The sequence below is a fragment of the Dermacentor albipictus genome, chromosome 10 (genome assembly GCF_038994185.2).
Source record: "Dermacentor albipictus isolate Rhodes 1998 colony chromosome 10, USDA_Dalb.pri_finalv2, whole genome shotgun sequence".
Classification (NCBI taxonomy): Eukaryota; Metazoa; Arthropoda; class Arachnida; order Ixodida; family Ixodidae; genus Dermacentor; species Dermacentor albipictus.
The window spans coordinates 84057017-84075198 of record NC_091830.1 but is presented as its reverse complement, the minus strand read 5'-3'; the positions used below and the strand labels follow the sequence as shown (position 1 = coordinate 84075198).

The window sequence follows — 18182 nt, the reverse complement described above, 5'->3', positions numbered from 1 at the left end:
AAGAAAGAACGCCTACCCTATTGAAAATCCCAGCATTGCCCATCATGAATTTTATGCTGGGCATGATGGAAAATGTGCTGGGCATGATGGAAAACATGGTGGTTATGGTGGAATTCATCGTGGGTATGATGGGTGGATGGTGGGTACAGTGGTAGATGGTGGGATGTATTGGTGGGATAATAATAATAATATATGGGGTTTTACGTGCCAAAACCACTTTCTGATTATGAGGCACGCCGTAGTGGGGGACTCCGGAAATTTTGACCACCTGGGGTTCTTTAACGTGCACCTAAATCTAAGTACACGGGTGTTTTCGCATTTCGCCCCCATCGAAATGCGGCCGCCGTGGCCGGGATTCGATCCCGCGACCTCGTGCTCAGCAGCCTAACACCATAGCCACTGAGCAACCACGGCGGGTTTGGTGGGATACATACTGGGTGACTTGTCTCAATGGTGGGCGGGCTGGGTGAATGGTGGGTGTAGTGGGTGGATGGTGGGAGACTACTGGGTGACCTGTGTAAATGGTGGGTGAATGCTGGGCGTGCTGGGAGGATGGTGGGTACATACTGGGTGAACTGTGGGAATGGTGGGTGAATGATGGATGTGCTGGGTGAATACTGCATGTACGTACTGGGTGAAATGTAAATGGTGTGCATGCTGGGTGCATGGTGGGTGTACTCGGTAGTTCGTGAAGCACATAGTGAAGAAAAATTTTGCTTTATAGTACGATTTCTACAGCTTGATTGCTATGATATTTCAACCACACTAGAGGCATTTTACTGTCAAGCAGGAACAGGGCACTTATTGAAGAAGGCAAAGAACACAAAATTAGTCACAATGTGACGTCATGTCCCACTTTGAAAACAACCTGATGAATATTTAATTAAAAATTGAGAAACCTCTTTAAGAAAATGTAAATTTCTTAGTAAAAAAAAGTATAAAAAAAATATTTCCTCAACCGGGATTCGAACTTGGGACCTTAGGATTACGATCCTAGCATCTTACCACTGCACCACGACTGTAGTAAGAAGCCTAACACCTTACCACTGCACCACGATGCTGTTACGTTTTAGCGTGCATTTTGGCTATGTCAACAGTAAAAACCGCTGTCTGTGTTTCTGTTTACATTTGTATTTTAAAAGCCAAGATGCGGGTTCCCTCCACAGCGCCAGCTGCCGCATCTCTAGAAGAGCACAAGTGTTGTTACCATCGACAGGTAGTACATCGTGGAGTGATAGAACATCGCTTTTGCTGTACGATATGCATATTGAATAAGAAATTCGGAAATAGACAACGGTGACCGGGGACATAGTTAGGGTTGTTACTGCTAATTTCGACAGTTGTCTCTCGCTCTTTACACTTTTGAGCGCGCACATAATTCGTGTGCTCAACGCAAAATAGCTACATAAACACTCGTGGATGAGTTACATTCTGACAGCATACTGGCTTCTCACGGCAGCGCTGTACCAGATTAATGATACTCGAGCGAGACAGGTTTTCACGCAACTTTGTGGAACAACCGAAAACTTCTTTTCCGCTTCGCATAAGCTTGTGCAATAATTCTGGGAAATTAACTAATGTGACAGTGTAACCGCACATATAAGTCCACAGGCTTGTGTGCCACATCTTACCAAATAAAACAAAACGGATACGCAGCCATTCCCGCAGATGGTATGATTTTGATCAGCGGCCGATTTTGAGGAGGCGGGTAGGTGCCGCGTCGTCACGGCACAATTATAACAATTGGCCACGTCGACTTTAATACCGGTGTCGGTGCTATCAGCATTGCCGGCTTGAGAGAAGCACGGTTGAATACCGCGCAAGAGAAAAGTACAGTGCACACCACCGATGCGAAACTGACAAACAATATTAAAGGGCAGCGACGGAAAGCGCTTCTGTTGCGACTTCAGGACTCTTGGCCGTCGCGACCGGATGTTTCTGTTGCGACGTCAGAATTGCTGTCGTAATGTCAGAGTCGCTGTCATGATAGAAAGCTGTTGTTCCGACTTCAGAACTCTTGTTGTCGCGACAGAACGTTTCTGTTGCGACTTCAGAGATCTTGGTCTTCGCGACAGAATGCTTCTGTTGCGACATCAGACTTTCTGTCGTAACATCAGGAATGTCTGTCAACTACGGAAACGTGAGGAACTTCTGTCGTACAACAGAAATTTCTCTAGTTGCGACATGAATTCCTGTTGTCTTTTTCAACTGGTACCTTGTGGATTCTATCGCAGACGCAAGTAAATCACAAAGCTAATGAAGAAACACTGAATAAAACCGTGCATAAGCAGCCGCGTCTATTCGCTGGAATGCACGGTAGCACTTGGCTGCGAACATATTGTACACCGCCGCACATTTCTGGCACCCACCACATAGGACAGATTCACGCGGCAGAGACATGCGGTTTTTTCCAGGAATATTCGTGGGCCGCACGATAAATACAGAAGGCATGGACGACAGGAGCGCAATACGCACACATTCACCACACCAACACGAAAGCAATGCGGGTGACACGGGTGTAACCCGCGCCAACCAAGTGCTTAATCCTCGTAGATTTGATGCTTTCTGACTGAATAAGTTACAACGCGCACGGAAACATCGCACACTGGACGTGTACCTCCGAGATCATGTCAACAATTTCTAATGCTACAGTAGAGGGTGACGAAAGCAACAAGTCGTTTAAAACGAAGTGACGGCGCAGGTAGCACGGGTCAATGCACGGGCAGTAGCGCAAGGCGTCGTGGGTGGGCATGGATGGGCTTCAAAACAGCTGAAACTAGGCGGCAAACTTTCCGGAAGGGAGCAAAGACTTGGCTCGCCAGCCTCGACCAGGCACGGCGGACCGCACAAGCCAGTGGAGTTCTGGGCTAGGGGCTCCACCCCCTCGCTTTCCACACCGTTTTTTTTTTCTTTTTTACTAAACCTTTTTATACATATTTCTTCAAATTACAGCCCAGAGAAGGCTTCCTAAGAATGGCATTTGCGAATCTCGAAGGCCATCTTTTTACTGCCCGCATGCGGCGGAAGCTCCTGGAAATCGAAAATACGTCATAGAATTTCTTTCTGCGCTAAAGTATAGCGGATAATATAAACTGTGCGACGGTTGTTTATGTATTGCAACATTTATATGCAGTTCGGTGCAACAAGGCACAAAGCGAGTGTGTGCTGGTTATCATTTTAGTCATCGCGGAGGCCAACCAAACTCCCAAGTTCACAGGTGGCGCCACCCACCACGCCATTTCAAAGTTGTTGCTCATTGTATCCATCCACCAGTCTTGTTCCCTTGTTTACATGTGCTGTCGGTCGTGCGAGTTGCTGCGATGTGTTTGTTTGATCGTGTTTTTGCGTTTGGTGTAATGAATTGTGACTTAGTTCGCGTGCACAAAAGTGTCAGAAGATAGCTTGTGTCTCGCTGCATACTCGCGGTATGCGTGGTGCGCCAGGCAAACGTGGACCAACGATTTTCATGCCATGGAGTGCGTTCCCTTTGTCCGTGGTGGTTGTGGAGAGTTCGGTGGACGCCGCAAAGAAATGATGCGCATTATTAGCGTTCCGCAGGTCGTCCACTACGCAACTGCACGTATGCGGGAATAACTTTGCAGCTCCGGCAACTTGGAGGGCGCTTTTCGACCGCATCGTACCATTTAAAAGGTGAGTACAGGCATGCTGTGCTTGCTTCTCGTGTGAGCCTAGAGTGCCTTGCGGGCGCAAGAAATCGAACTCCCACGACGACATTGACTGTGCCGATGCTTGCTGAGCGTTGGTTGACATAATTTGCTTGCGCAAGTTTATTGGCTTAATGCTAAATTTAAAGTCTTGGTGAGCGCTTCCTTCCGATGAGAGGGATTAGGTTCGGCAACAGTCCTCATTTGCGCGAGCTGCCACTTTTCTGCTGAAGTTGGATAATAAAGACTCATCTGCCTCTTTACCTATTCTTACTGCAATGACGTTTCCTCTCTTACTTATGCTTCGAGGTTGTAAATGTCTGTCTAAGCGGTTGTTGGTTTGTGAGCAGTTATTGGGAAAAAGTATAAACACCATGCAAGTGATCTTTCGCGCGACAGCGACGCGATGTAGATGGCTGTCGCGCTCGCTCGTTCCCTACAAGTCGTACCCCATGCGAGCGGTCTTGCGCGCGACAGAGACGCGATGTAGATGGCTGTCGCGCTAGCTCGTTCCCTACAAGTCGTACCCCATGCGAGCGGTCTTGCGCGCGACAGAGACGCGATGTAGATGGCTGTCGCGCTAGCTCGTTCCCTACAAGTCGTACCCCACGCGAGCGGTCTTGCGCGCGACAGAGACGCGATGTAGATGGCTGTCGCGCTAGCTCGTTCCCTACAAGTCGTACCCCATGCGAGCGGTCTTGCGCGCGACAGAGACGCGATGTAGATGGCTGTCGCGCTAGCTCGTTCCCTACAAGTCGTACCCCATGCGAGCGGTCTTGCGCGCGACAGAGACGCGATGTAGATGGCTGTCGCGCTAGCTCGTTCCCTACAAGTCGTACCCTATGCGAGCGACGACATTGAGAGCCGTCTCCCCGGTGTTACCGGTATGAGGGCAGCAAATACGCTCCAAAAGTGTGCATTATTAGTTTAGTTTGCTGTGTTTTACTCAAAGGAGCAGCGTAAAACATTTCTTTAAAGTCTTGCAGTAGGTTCTTAACCTTGCACGTATGAAAATAGTCGTTTGCTTGTTCCGTGCAACAAGCGGTAGTACTCGACTGATGTAGTACATCCAGTTCCGGCTTCGCGCTATTGTCTGTTCGCTCATAACACTTCTGGGCGACGAGCGACGAATTCTAGATTTCCAGAACCAGGCGACAAAGAACGAGCGATATGTTCGCGCGACGGCCCGTTTTCTCGCTCAAAGCCGTCGCGCGTCGCCGTTGCGCACAAAATCTCCCTCATAGGGTTCGGGCAAAAAAATAAGCAATTGCGGCTTGCTACTACTACAGCTTACGTTTTGAGACAAGGTGTTTTGACATAACTAGAGATGACAAGGGAAAGTTGCTTAACCGATAGAAAAAAATGAATTGTTACGTAAACAAACATTTGTTTGTAATGTGCTGTAGCTGTAGGTCTTAAAATTTTATTGTCATGAAGAGGTCCCTATTATCACAACATTCATCAGTAACTTTGACCTTGTGCTTTGTTCCCACCCTGCAGTGGTGCAAACATTGTTTTTGTGACTTTTTCTGTGCTCCTTGCATGTGTTCACAATGACTTCTTTAAAGTGCCACTGCTATAAGTTAACACAGAACCTATCTTGCATTGGCAAGGCCGTGACCAACAACAGTGTCCACGTCATGGAGGAGCTATGGCTGCAGCAGCACTGTGTGTAATCGGATGGTCTGGTCAGGTATGACTGAAGTGTATGTGTTTGCAAAAGTAGGATCTCGGTATCATTCGTCAATAAGTTTATGGACATATTACTCAGCAGTGCTTACTAAATAGGCTAAATATCTGCTCAACTTTATTCAACTTGCTGCTTATTTGTGTTTGTATACATTATGTACACATTACCTTGTTCACTTCAAAGCTAGATCTAACATGTCTTGAGGTATATTTTTTCTTGCATCAATCACTTCGCTGCGCGTTACATTTTATTTTGCTTAGTACACATTATATCTACCTCTTGTTATATTGTTTTATTGATTTGAAACTTTCCTGTGTTATACCTTTTATATCCACTTTTTTTTTTCGTTTAGGCTACACGCTTGTGCAGTTTCTGCACACGTAAGCATTAAAAGTGTAATGGGCCAAATATGTCACAGGTCTAAGTATGCAGCATGCTCACCATTGTTTAACATTGGTATTACAATTATTGTGAGGGTTACTTGCACGAACAAGACTAATTGAAAAAAGTTGCACAAGACAGTGCACTAGACTTCAACTTACAAGCTTTATTCAGAAAACACGCAATGAGGCCCCACCTTATGCACAAAAATATCTGCAGACAGATGCATAAAGAAATGTGCCACATGGGAGGAAACCAAATGCACAACAAAGCCAATACCGCCCACCACAACAAGCCATTACAAAGCATTCAGCAGGTTCTTCTCAAGGTACAACAAACACTCCTTTATCAGTGAGTTCCAGTGAAGGAGTGTTTACACATTCATCAACAGCCTTTGAAATGCCAAACACCAAATATTTCCTTATCTAACTGCCTGCCAAACCATCTGAACACTTGCTTGTTTTGAAAACACAGGTAGCATTTACAAGCACATCTTCGGCAGTGGTCAGCCAAACGGGCAGTGCCTGCTAGAGCGTTTACAGCGTTCCGGTGCTCCCTAAGCCTCTCATTCAAGAACCTGCCCTTTTGTCCAATACAGCACTTTCTACAGGGAAGTGAAATCCTGTATACCACCCCCACATTGCAGTTAAAAAAGTGGATGACATGCTCCTTAGTGCATGTACCCTGATTCCCGGCGTTGCTTACCAACCTGCACATTCTTGTGAGCTCTAGTGGTGCTGAAGAAAACACCTACACTGCACTAGTTTGCCACGTTGTTTAGGTGGTGGGACACCCCATGTACAGATGGCACAGCCACAGCGCGCCCACTGGGACGTGCGTTATTGCACCGAGCAGCTGCCAGATCTGTTTTTACCTCTTTAATGAGGCTCCCACTAATTGACACCAAGGTGTTATCGAGATACCCGGCCCTACATAAATGGCTCGCTTGTTGCTGAGCGCTGCAGGAAACCCGGTGCACAAGATTTAACCAGAACAGCTCTCGGGCAGCTAGGAGCTATGCATCCTTTAACATGGAGTATGCCAAACGGTAGTCGAGCAAGGGCTTCTTTTTCCTAAGAGAGTATATATAATAAGGGAAAGTATGATTTAAAGTTATACGAATATCGAATGATTGCAGGCGATCATCTTCTGGCAACTCATGTGTGAACTTGAGTCCTACTGAACACTGTTCGAAAACACCCACAATGTTTTTAACAGCAAAGCCAGCACAACAAGAAAGTCATTGGCACTACCACATTGCCCACTGGATGTGCAGTAACGCATGTCCCAGTGGTAGCCGTGCAGCGCTGCCATACGTACACAGGGTGTCTCACCGCCTAGAAGAAAGGTGGCGAACAAGTTTGGTGTAGGCATTTTTTCAGCACCGCTAACGCTCACAAGAATATGCAAGTTGCTAAACATTGCCGGGCGTCAAGGTACATGCACTAAGGAGCATGTCACCTGCTTTGTTAACTGAAATGTAGTGGTGGTATACTACATTTCACTTCCCTGTGGAATGTGGTATATTGAACAAACAGGTGCCTGAATGAGTGGCTTGGGGAGTACCGGAACACTGTAAATGCTCTCACAGGCGCTGGCTACTTGGCTGATCACTGTTAAAGTACCCATAAATGCTCCCCATGTTTTCATAACACACCAGTGCTCAGTCAGTTAGTTTGCCAGGCAGTTATATAGGGAAATGTTTGGGGTGTTTTGCATTTCGAAAGCTGCTGATGAATGCATAAGCACTCCATCACTGGTACCAGCTGAGAAATAAGTGTTGTGTCTTCAGAAAAATCTGGTGAATGCTTTGTAATGGCTTCTTGTGAATGCTTATCAGCTTCTATGTGCATTTCGTTATCCCTCTATGTGGCACATTCGTTTATGCATCTGTCTCCACATTAACTGAGCATGCAGTGGCCTGTTTGCGTGTTTCTTCTGAATAAAGCTTGTCAGTTGAAGTCTACCGCTTTGGCTAGTCCGACCTTTATTCCATACACCTTGTTTGTGCTAGTAACTATGTCACAGGAGCTGTGTCAACGCCAACTAGCCCAACCTTCTCCATTAATTTCACAATTATTTCTCAAGTTCCCAAAACAATGGACACGAGCTTGAATTTCTTTAAATGGTACATGAAGGCCAGTATTCACTGTGCTGTAAGTACTACAGCAGTGAGTTTTCTAGTAAGCTTGCTTTCTTTCTCTACATTTTTTTATATTCTTCTTAAGCTATACCCATTCATGCAAGTAGGCATTGTGGCAGAGTCTGTGTCCAGTTGCATCGTTTTCGACTATGTCTATACTGCATAGACCACATAGTTGGTACATAGTTCAGTCTATTGATGCACTATCATTAAATAAGCATGCAGTTTTGCACATGCAAGATTGCCTGCTCGCTATTGCTGAAGCATTTGCTGGTTATTGCTATGTTGCTCATCAAGTGAACTTGATTTCAACAGCACCACACAGAACATCTGCTTGGCAGTGGTGTAATTTTAATAGTGATCATCAGCCAACAAGCTCTAAGTCTACAGCTGTCCAGAAATAATTCTATTAGTTTGGGTCTCTCCACATATTTGGTTAGCACAGTGGGCTGTTTTATATTTATTCTGCTTGGTGCTGTTCAGGTGAGAATATTTTCAACTAGCAAGTACAAAGTGTAATGCTGTCAAACGCCTTTGATTACTGGGCAGATGAATTGAAAGCATTGTACGTAATCCAAAAAGTATTTTTCACAAAATACTAGTGTCATGAACAAGCATCATATGCACTGCAACTCATGGTTTTATGTTGGTATGCAGGTATTTCAAGTTAAGGGTGCTTGTGCATGTATTTTACACATATTAGCTAATGCTTTAGCTATATGAAACTGCCTATGTTCTGGCTGCTGAAGTCAAACTTGTGGTTGATGAACCTGCTTGTTTTTGCTGTGCACTTACATTTCTGTTGTTTCTTAAGGGTTGTAGCCATGTGACAACTGATGTATTGCAGCAATGTCAAAGGTAGCTTCCACCCATTATTGCTACAGTGTGCCAACAGACACCTGTCGCCGTATTTGTGCATTTTCTGAGAACCAGCCGTATCCTCTAGGTGAAATTTGTAGTGTTGTTTTGAGTTTGCCAGTGAGTTCATATAACTCTTGAGGACAAAATTTACACAGTGAAGGAAGGGAGACCATACAACATGACCAGTGATGACTGAATTTGATAGAAGGAATAAAATTAACACTGAATGTGTGCTTATATTGTGCACAAGTTCCTTCAGAAGGAAAATGTGAGTTGTAATACAAAGGTGAAAAATCACAATAAACAGTATTTGCGTAAAAAAGGTGAATAGTCAGACTAATTTCTATCCCTTGTCATCTAGAAAGGACGCCTTTTTTCATGCATTCATAATGGGGGCTTGCTCACACGTCTTGTGGTATGCCTCTCTGATTTCTCTTGTCAATTTTTCACCGTGGGTGGAAATAGATAAACTAATTTAATCTGGCCTCAAGCCCTATCGCGGCAATGCACGGCCAAGTCAGACGAGCATGCCGGTCTTCTCAGTAAAATGTGGTGATTTCTTTGGTACATATTTAGTTCCTAACATTAGAATGCAGTACACTGCCCCTAACACGCACTAGACATATTTCGTGGTATGTTTAACCAAGCGTACCTCGCTTGCCTGCTCGCTTTTCTCAGTTCACTTGTGGATTGTGCTGCATACCTGCCTGCTTTATTTTTTCGCTCGAAATATGTGTGCATAGCATTCCACAAGCACTTTCAGAAAGGCGTCCAGACAAGGGAGATTTGTATAAATTACCACTAAATGTCTTGTGTCCGTCATTAGTAGTGTAGTCTATGCCTCTGTTCATGTGTATGTTTGGTCAAATGTACAGGGTCGTCAACTCTTGGCACGAACACGACTCAGCGTGACCACGCCCCACGGAGTGCCAGCGTGCATGGCGCAGGGGGGATGTGGAGCTTCGTGTCATCTGCTAAACTGCGGGAGCATGCCATGCTTTAGCGGATGACACACGACATGAAGTCCCACCTCTAAGCCCCTCTGCGCCTGCACCGCTTAGCTCTGTTGCACAGCCATGCCATGCGCGCTGGCAATCTGCGGAGTTCGGCCACTCTGCACCATCTTCGTACTAAGAATGGACAGTCTTGTACATGGGGCAGACTGGCCGGTGTATAAGCATGTGCCCAGGAGAGCACCATTATTCACTCAAGGGACAAGCATGCTCATCCCACTTGACAATGCATTGACACAACTGGTGATGTACGCCAGATTTAGATTGTTCATATCTTTTGTTTACTTAAGGCAACCGATTGATCAACAATATCACTGAGGCATACCATTTAAAAAAGAGGGACATCTGTCAGCCAGTGCTCATTATGATTGCATTACAAAGAGGAATACTCTCTAAATGACACAGAATAGTGATCACTCTGTGCTTATTTGTTCTATTTTTATGCAAGTACTGTTTATCATGATTTTATACATTTGTATTGCAACTTGTGCCCTTTGTTTTAAAAGATCGCTTGTGCAGTGCAAGGGCACACGCAGTATAAATATTATCTTTAATTTTTGCATCAAAATTAATGTTGAATTGGTAGTTTTCGTGTCTTGTTGTCTTCTTTCTGTCCCTTGTGTCACTCAAAAGGTAAACATTAACGTACACCAACTTTCTTAATTACTTGCCCGTCAGTGTTGATAAACATGAAATGTTGTTTTCAGCCAGAATATTCTTACCATTTCTCATTTCCGGTCAGCATAGTGCTAATCCTTTGGCTTTTTATAAAGCGTGCTAATATGTACTTCTGATTAATGCAAAACTTAGTTCTAGTTGGTGGTAGCTGAACTTGGACATCATGACAAGTGCAAGGGCACACACACACACACAGAGACACAGTCTGAACGGGCGCTAGACATCAACTGAAGGGCTTAATGACAAAAAGCAGCAACGCACATATTGCGCAAAAACCTACAAAAAGATGTAGAAGGTGCAATTGTCCCTAAAGAGAATTCCGCTGCCGCTGTACTAGCGCTGTACTGTTACAACAAACATTTCAAACCTGGTCGCAGTAAAAGGAGCGTGCACACCGAGTTCTGAAGTTTGAAGTTGTGACGGGACTTGGCGCATTCATCGCTGCAGTTTAGTCATGACGAAAATATAACTGCTGAGATCAGTGAGTGGTGCGAGTGGTTTTCAGAGCCCACAAAAGAATTCACTTGTTTTCAACCATGCAAGGGTAATCATACTTTCAAGGCATGTCTCCAGTGTTCTTTAGAACAAGGCCATGTAGTGTGTGATGGTGGTGGATTTTGGAGACTGGCGCGCGTAGGTCTCTAGGTAACATGTGCTGCACTGTTCTCCGTGTGACACTGCAATCTTGGAGGCCTTGACGTCACTCGTTCTTGCACTGTTCTCTGCATGGCGGTGCGCCTATTTGAATCAATTGTTTCGCTTTCTCTGTTAATTTCATTATTGCAAGGTTAGACTGTACGAGATATGAGTGTTTGCTGCCCTTAAAATGGAAAAATTTTATTAGTTTATACCTTTACACAAAAATGAATTTCTTGGTGAGGTTGGGTTTAACCCCAGTTTCTTTTAAAACTTGTTCGAGGGGCAGAAATTGGAAATTATAGAGTTGCATCAGAAATTGACGGACCTAATTAACCTATATCATATTGTTTTATACAAGTGCGTTTTAGTGTTAAGAATACTGCTCAGGAAAAAAACACTTCATATCTATTGCAGGTACAGATTGGTGTGGGATTTGTGATGCCACTCAACAAGTGGCATTACGTATTCAAGTCTGCTTTCGACGGAAAGTGCCCATTAGAGGTGGCATGGCACCTGTGGACACCAGTGCAAGCAGGTGAAAGCAGCCTGACTGGACAGGCCTGCCGAACAATGTGCCGCGCATCTGGGAAGCTTCCGGCAACACCGGAGAAAGTGGCTGCTTTGAAAAGTAAGTCAACAGTCACCTCATTTAAGAAACATAACTGCATATCTGCAAGTTATCTGAATGAGTTAGCATTACATGATGTATACAGAGTGACAAAAAATGCCAAAGCAAGAATGAGGCAAGTGCCTATATATTATATCTTTTTCTTCTGCTGTATATGCACTGTGTCTCGACACACAATTTAAATGTCTCTGTGCGTATGAAAAGCAGCACAAGATAATTTCGGGATATGGGTTTCCTGCGAAAACCGCCCACAAAGCTTCCCCCATAATCAGTTTCAATTAAAAACAATCAAGAAAGTCGGGTGGCTACACGAGCGGTTAATTTTGACAGGACCTTAACAGCTTGCATTCACCTGCTGCTCATTGTCTTAACAGAAGTGAACATTTAAGCACCTCATTGTCTTTGAAATTTCTAATGCAGACTTGGCATGCGTTATTGTAGCTTTTCACGCTTCAGCTTTCATTTCACTTTTTTGAAATAATGCTTCTCAAGAAAATTGGGTTCCGACACAGCTTGGCAAATTGTATGGTCTAAAAGAAGCTTTTTAAACCACTGCCTTCTGAAGTGTTGACTGTGGTCACCTGATGTGCTGCTTTACAATCTGCAGCGTTCACAGCCATGCAATTTCAAAACACTATTCTCATTATTGGGATGTAAAGTTATAAACAGGGATAAAGTGCCTCAGAAAGGGTAGCCAACGTTTCGTTAGGAAGACCTATCTTCTCAAAGGCTGCCTCGTCATCCTCGGCATGTTAGTTTTAAAGTGTTAGTGGAGTGACGTCACATGCAGTTGTCGGGAGTGGCTGGTTGTAAAGGGAGAGACTTGAAGGAGAATGAGCGCAGTCACTTGATGTCTGTAAGCATGATTCCTAAGACGTAGGAACAATAGTGGGAGTGGGAAGGCGGGGAGAAAAGGAGAAAAAAAGAGACACCAAGAGGGAAAGAAAGAACAAGAAAAGAAAAAGAAGGGCAAAGGAAGGTGTTGGGGAAGCAAGAGGTTAGGGAGCATTCAGGGGTGTCTTTGGCAGCATGTTCTTGTGGCTTTAAAGGAGCCGGTGAGGCGGTCAGTGCTCGAGTAACAAAAACAACCCGAAAAGACATTAGTTGAAAGAATGACTTGAGTAGCATAGCAGCAATGCGTCGGATAATTTAGAAGGAGTTAAGATGGCAGCAAGGAGTCCGGAATGCAGTGCATAGGGCTGCTGGAAGGCAGCGGCATGGTCTTTCTAGGGACGTTAGTCCCAGTAGCTCAACGTACGTGTCGTCACAGCGGTACACAGAAGTGGCGATACCCTGTGTGGCTGAGGCACCGAAGAAGGTATCCTGGCGCCTGGGACTTTGGAGTGTGTTGGTGAGGGTGTTTCGAAAAAATATGATAAAGAACAGACAAATATGGGGGTGAACTGAAACTGGAATAACAAATAAGAGGGTGGCATGAGCAAAAGCGGGCGGAAGCAGATGTACATGGGAAAACATATTTATGCGAACATATTTATGGGGATTCTACAGACTTCCTATTGCGCTGCACTGACAGGCCCCACACATACCTACGATACATAGACGACATATTCATAATATGGTGACATGGTCAAGACAGCCTAGATAAATATGTAGGATTTATAAATTCTTTTCACCCAACAATAAAATTCACATCAAAATCTTCAATAGAGCGCATAGACATTCTGGACACAACAATATACATTGACACTGGGACACTAATGACAATGCTGTATGGAAACCTTTGACAAACAACAGTACCTAGAATATACAAGCCACCATCAAGCCACATTGCAAAGAAGGCATCTTTAAAGGCCAAGCACATGGCTACGTCACATGTGTGTTGAAAACCAAGACTACATAGATAGACTTGATCACCTTAAAGAAACCCTTTCAAACGGGAACCACCCAAAGAGTCCCCTTCAGAAAGCCTGCACCAATGCAACCAAACCTGACTGAGCCGAGGTGCTCAAGCCCCACCCTAGGATCACAAAGAACAGCGCCTCTTCTTACTACTAAATTCTCAAACACACTGCCAAACATGAACAACATCCTCAATAAATACTACCCAATTCTCGCCAGCAACCAGAAACAAGATTTTTCCCGCCCTGCCCAGAGTAGTCTTGAGATGCAACACTATAATATTAAGGATATTCTTGTACGTGCCAAACTAAAAACAACAACGAAGTTGGGAACCAGTCCCTGTGGCTGCCCGGGTGCTCTACATGGAAACACATTTAATCTACTACTACAGTAATAAGTACAGCATCAAATTACTCAAACAAGGTAATTTCGAGTTTCATCTGCACATCAAGCAATGTAGTCTACTGTCTAGAATGTGCCACTTGTAGCAAATAATACATAGGTGAGACAGGACAAAAAATTCATAAAAGACTGAACGGTCATCGCGCAGATACAAAACAATTTACCTAAAGCAGTAGCCAGCCACTTCAATGAACATGTCATATGTGACAAAGCAAGGCTCTATAGACTACAAATTTCCACTCACCTCGCTAGAGGAAATATATGGAATCATACCTCATACACAAGTTTAAATGCCTACATCCAATGGAAATCAATTTAACACATAGCAACTTAGAATCTTTAAAAACTTTAAAGCTGTAACTTAAATCGGAAAGCCTCATGTCATCAACCAAGCCACAAAACACATTGTGCCACCACCTAAACTTAATTCTTAACCTCACCTATTCCACTGTTTCTAATTTTTACCTGCTTACTACTCAATTTATTATATTCTTTCATGTTTTAATGTTTATATCAACTGTATGACCCCTTTTCCCATGTACACCTGCCTCCGCCCGCTTTTGCTCATGTAACCCTCCTATTTGTTATTCAACTTTCAGTTCCCCCCTTTTGTCTGTTTTCTATCATATTTTTTTAACACCCTCACCACCACAATCCAAAATCCCAGATGCCAGGATACCTTTTTCTGCGCATCAGTCACACAGGGTATCACCAGCTCTATATACCACTGTGACGACACCTGCGTTGAGCTACTGAGGCTGACATCCCTAAAACACCATGCTTCTTCCTGCCAGCTACCACATGCATTGCATCCCAGACTCCTTGTCGCCATCTTAATTTCTTCAACATTACCCGACGCGTTGCTGCTACGCTACTCAAGTCATTCTTTCAACTGATGTCTTTTGGGGTGTTTTTTGTTACTCGCACACTGACCGCCTGACCAGTTCTAAAACGGCAGAAACATGCCGCCAATGACACTCCTGAATGCTCCCTAACCCCTCACTTCCTTAACACGCTCCCATGCCCGTCTTTTTCTTGTCTTTCTTTTTTTGCCTCTTGGCATGTCTTTTTTTTCTCCTTTTCTTTCGTTTCTTTTCTCGCCGCCTTCCTATCCTCACGGTCTTGTGCCCTCGTCTTAGGAACCATGCTTACAGACGTCAGACGACAGCGCTCATTCTCTTTAATGTCTCTCCCTTTACAACCAGCTGCCACTGACAACAACTGCACGTGACGTCACCCTACTAGTCCTTTAAAACTAACATGCCAAGGCTGACCAGGCCACTTTTGATGAAGATAGCTCCTATCGAAACGTTGGCCAGCCTTTCTGAGGCACCTCATCCATGTTTATAACCTTCATACCACAGTGTGCTATTCCATCTGTCAGCCGCTTTCTTGATTTTAGATGTTCTGATTATTGAAGTTTTTATGACATGGCCTATCAGCACTTTCGGCATACTTTCAGTGATCTCATTTTATTTAAGCATAAGAATGAGGAAAGAACTGCTACACAAAGAAAGCACCTCGTACATTATTCGCATGTACGATCTGATCTGCATAGCTGATCTTGTTCTACGCAAAGCATCCTAAAATTTTCATGCCTCTCTTCGGTGCCAAGAAAAGCAAGGTGCTGGGCATCATGCGGAATTCCAGCGATTTCCGCCAGCCTGGATTAGAAAGGACTGTATAGTGTGGCTGTAACTGGCATTCTTCTACCAAGATTCAATTGTTTTATGGATCAAAGTACCAGGTACTCTTGTAGTCGCATCAACACTCTGCCGAAGATTTCATTTCCTACAGAAATATGCTTTTTTTAAACAGACGAGCATGAAAGATTGCTCTGTATTACGTTAAGATGCTTCTTTAGGCTTTTTTACATTGAAGATGTAGGTTAGCTTAGCAAAGTAGCAATATGGAGATTGAAAAGTAGAAAAAAAAGCAGATCCCATGCCCTGTGAGAATCGATGTACACGAAGCACACATTGTTTGCATTGATTGACAATAATTAACGGTGATGTTAGTAGCAAGTTTGTAATTTTTTCAGCGTTTAGTCCAATACGAAAGTGGCGAGTTGATGTTAAGCTTTACCTTGCATGCACCACTTCTGTTTGTCTGCATAGTCCGCAGAACACACAGAGAGATGTGTTTGCTTGAGGTGTTGTTGCGAGTCATTGTTCATAATCTCTGAGAGGGAATTGAGCGTTGTCATTGCCTCACATGGCGCAGCGCATCATGGCAGAAATATTAAACTTTAATTGAATTATGAGGCTGTGCATACTTCAATTAGGTATTGTAATTGTATGTATACATAAGTTCGCGGTCTGCACTACATTTCACTGCATAGCGAAGACGCTCCTGTTCTGTGTGACACTTCTTTCAAGTCTGGGTGTCCTCGACGTCGAGTGCACGCCTTGCTGGCGCGTGTTAATGGGCTCCTTCTACATACATGGCCAACACACTGTTGAGATTCCAGCTCAAAGTGCTCTCTTCAGACTAAGGACGATTCTAATGTTTACACTATCACAGCCCAGCATCTGCATTTTTCTCGCATAGAAATTAAAACCAGCACAGTACGTGCAATACACCCTAACGGTGAAATGCTGGGGCAGCAGCGCCGGTCAGGATGTGCAGAGGTGAGCGCCATCTGGTAATGTTGCAAGAAATCCAACGGCATGCATGACAAGACCATAGCAGCTGCAGCGCTCGTAATGTTGGGAGAAGAGGCAAAAAAAGCTTCACTTTAAAACATTAGTTGCCATCATTTGCAGCTAAATAAAGCTTGCAAGCCAGCCATTATACAGCTTTTACATGAAATCTTTTATGCCTATATGGCAAATGCTAAAGTTACGACTTCCTCACCAACCGCATGAGCAACAAGTAAAGCTAACAAATGATAGAATGGACAAACCAGACAGCTTGCACCTTGCAGCTCTCCTGCATGCGTTAGAGACAGTGTAGCCAAATTGTGGTTCTCCGAATTTTACAGGAATTTGGGTGATCGAAGAGCAGACAAATTATGCAAAATCAGAAGCCAAATATCCACCCCATGAGGCTTTGAGTACAGCTCCCATGTGTCTAAATTTTGCAGTTAAGCCAACCTCCAGATGAGAAGAGGCGTGGCTTTGGCAAAAAACATACAAAAATTCCATGTAAATCTGCAAAACAATGTGATGCATGTGTATGCATTCTCACTGCAAATAAACCTGTGCCTGCTTGCGCCCTGGGTAGCATATTTGTGTGTGACATTTGCTGCATTTTGTTATCTGAAACTTTTTTTGAAGTGATAAGAGCATATTTTCTTCATTCACTTATTGCTGGAAATCATTGGAAAAACAATTTACTTATATATTTATTGCACTCTCCTTTTAGACTGCCTGGAGAAATACATAAGTGACCATCCAATGATGCCACCTACACCACATCCGGAGAACCACCTTGCTTCCCTGCGAAAGCACCTTTGGAGCTTTCTTTTACACAAGCAGGACGCCAGGGCAAGCGAGTGGAAAAGTAAATACAGTACAAGTCCAGTGATGCTTTTTCAATAAAGTGTGATGATATGCTACGTAGTATGGTGCTTTACAGATTGATTCGTTATGGCATGAAAATAGCCGCATCTTGGCAACATGTATATACAGACTGTACACTTCATAAGACTCAACATCACATATAAAGATAGCCCGTCATGAGCTTCCGTATAGCAATGGCTGCTCCTTCAATTCATCACACAACTTGCCTTTGACGTGCTGCGCCCACGATGATATCCAACCAAGTGCCCACCGTGCCACCCATCACCCACCGTGCCCAGCAACCAGCATGCTGCCCAGCACCCACCATGCCACCCGTCACCCACCATGTCACCCAGCAGCCACCGTGCCACCCGTCACCCGGCATGCCACCCAGCACCCACCGTGCCACCCGTCACCCGGCATGCCACCCATCACCATAATCCACCATGATGATGGATGATGGATTCCACTATGCCCAGCATCGGGCAAATTTTCAATAGGGTATATAGTGCCGAGTTTGCCCAATAGTTCGAGCTTTATTCCTTTTTGGCCTGGCATGCAACACCCTTTGCTCCATGTACTTTAGCCATGGGTAAATGTTATGGCATACCTCATTATTTACCAGTTCATTAGACCTACCAACCAGCCCAAATCAGCACTGTACTTGAGGATATTAACGAATCGCAGTGCACTGATTTGCACTGTATAGCAAAACTGCG

General features: G+C 44.4%; 1 long non-coding RNA gene across 1 annotated transcript; it reads left to right on the top strand.

Moving 5' to 3' along the window:
- The first annotated feature begins 5314 nt into the window (after positions 1-5314).
- On the top strand, positions 5315-17523 carry LOC135918590 (uncharacterized). The gene is made up of 3 exons (XR_010569697.2): positions 5315-5358; positions 11485-11698; positions 17327-17523. It is a non-coding gene; the product is annotated as an uncharacterized lncRNA (long non-coding RNA).
- The last annotated feature ends 659 nt before the right edge of the window (positions 17524-18182 follow it).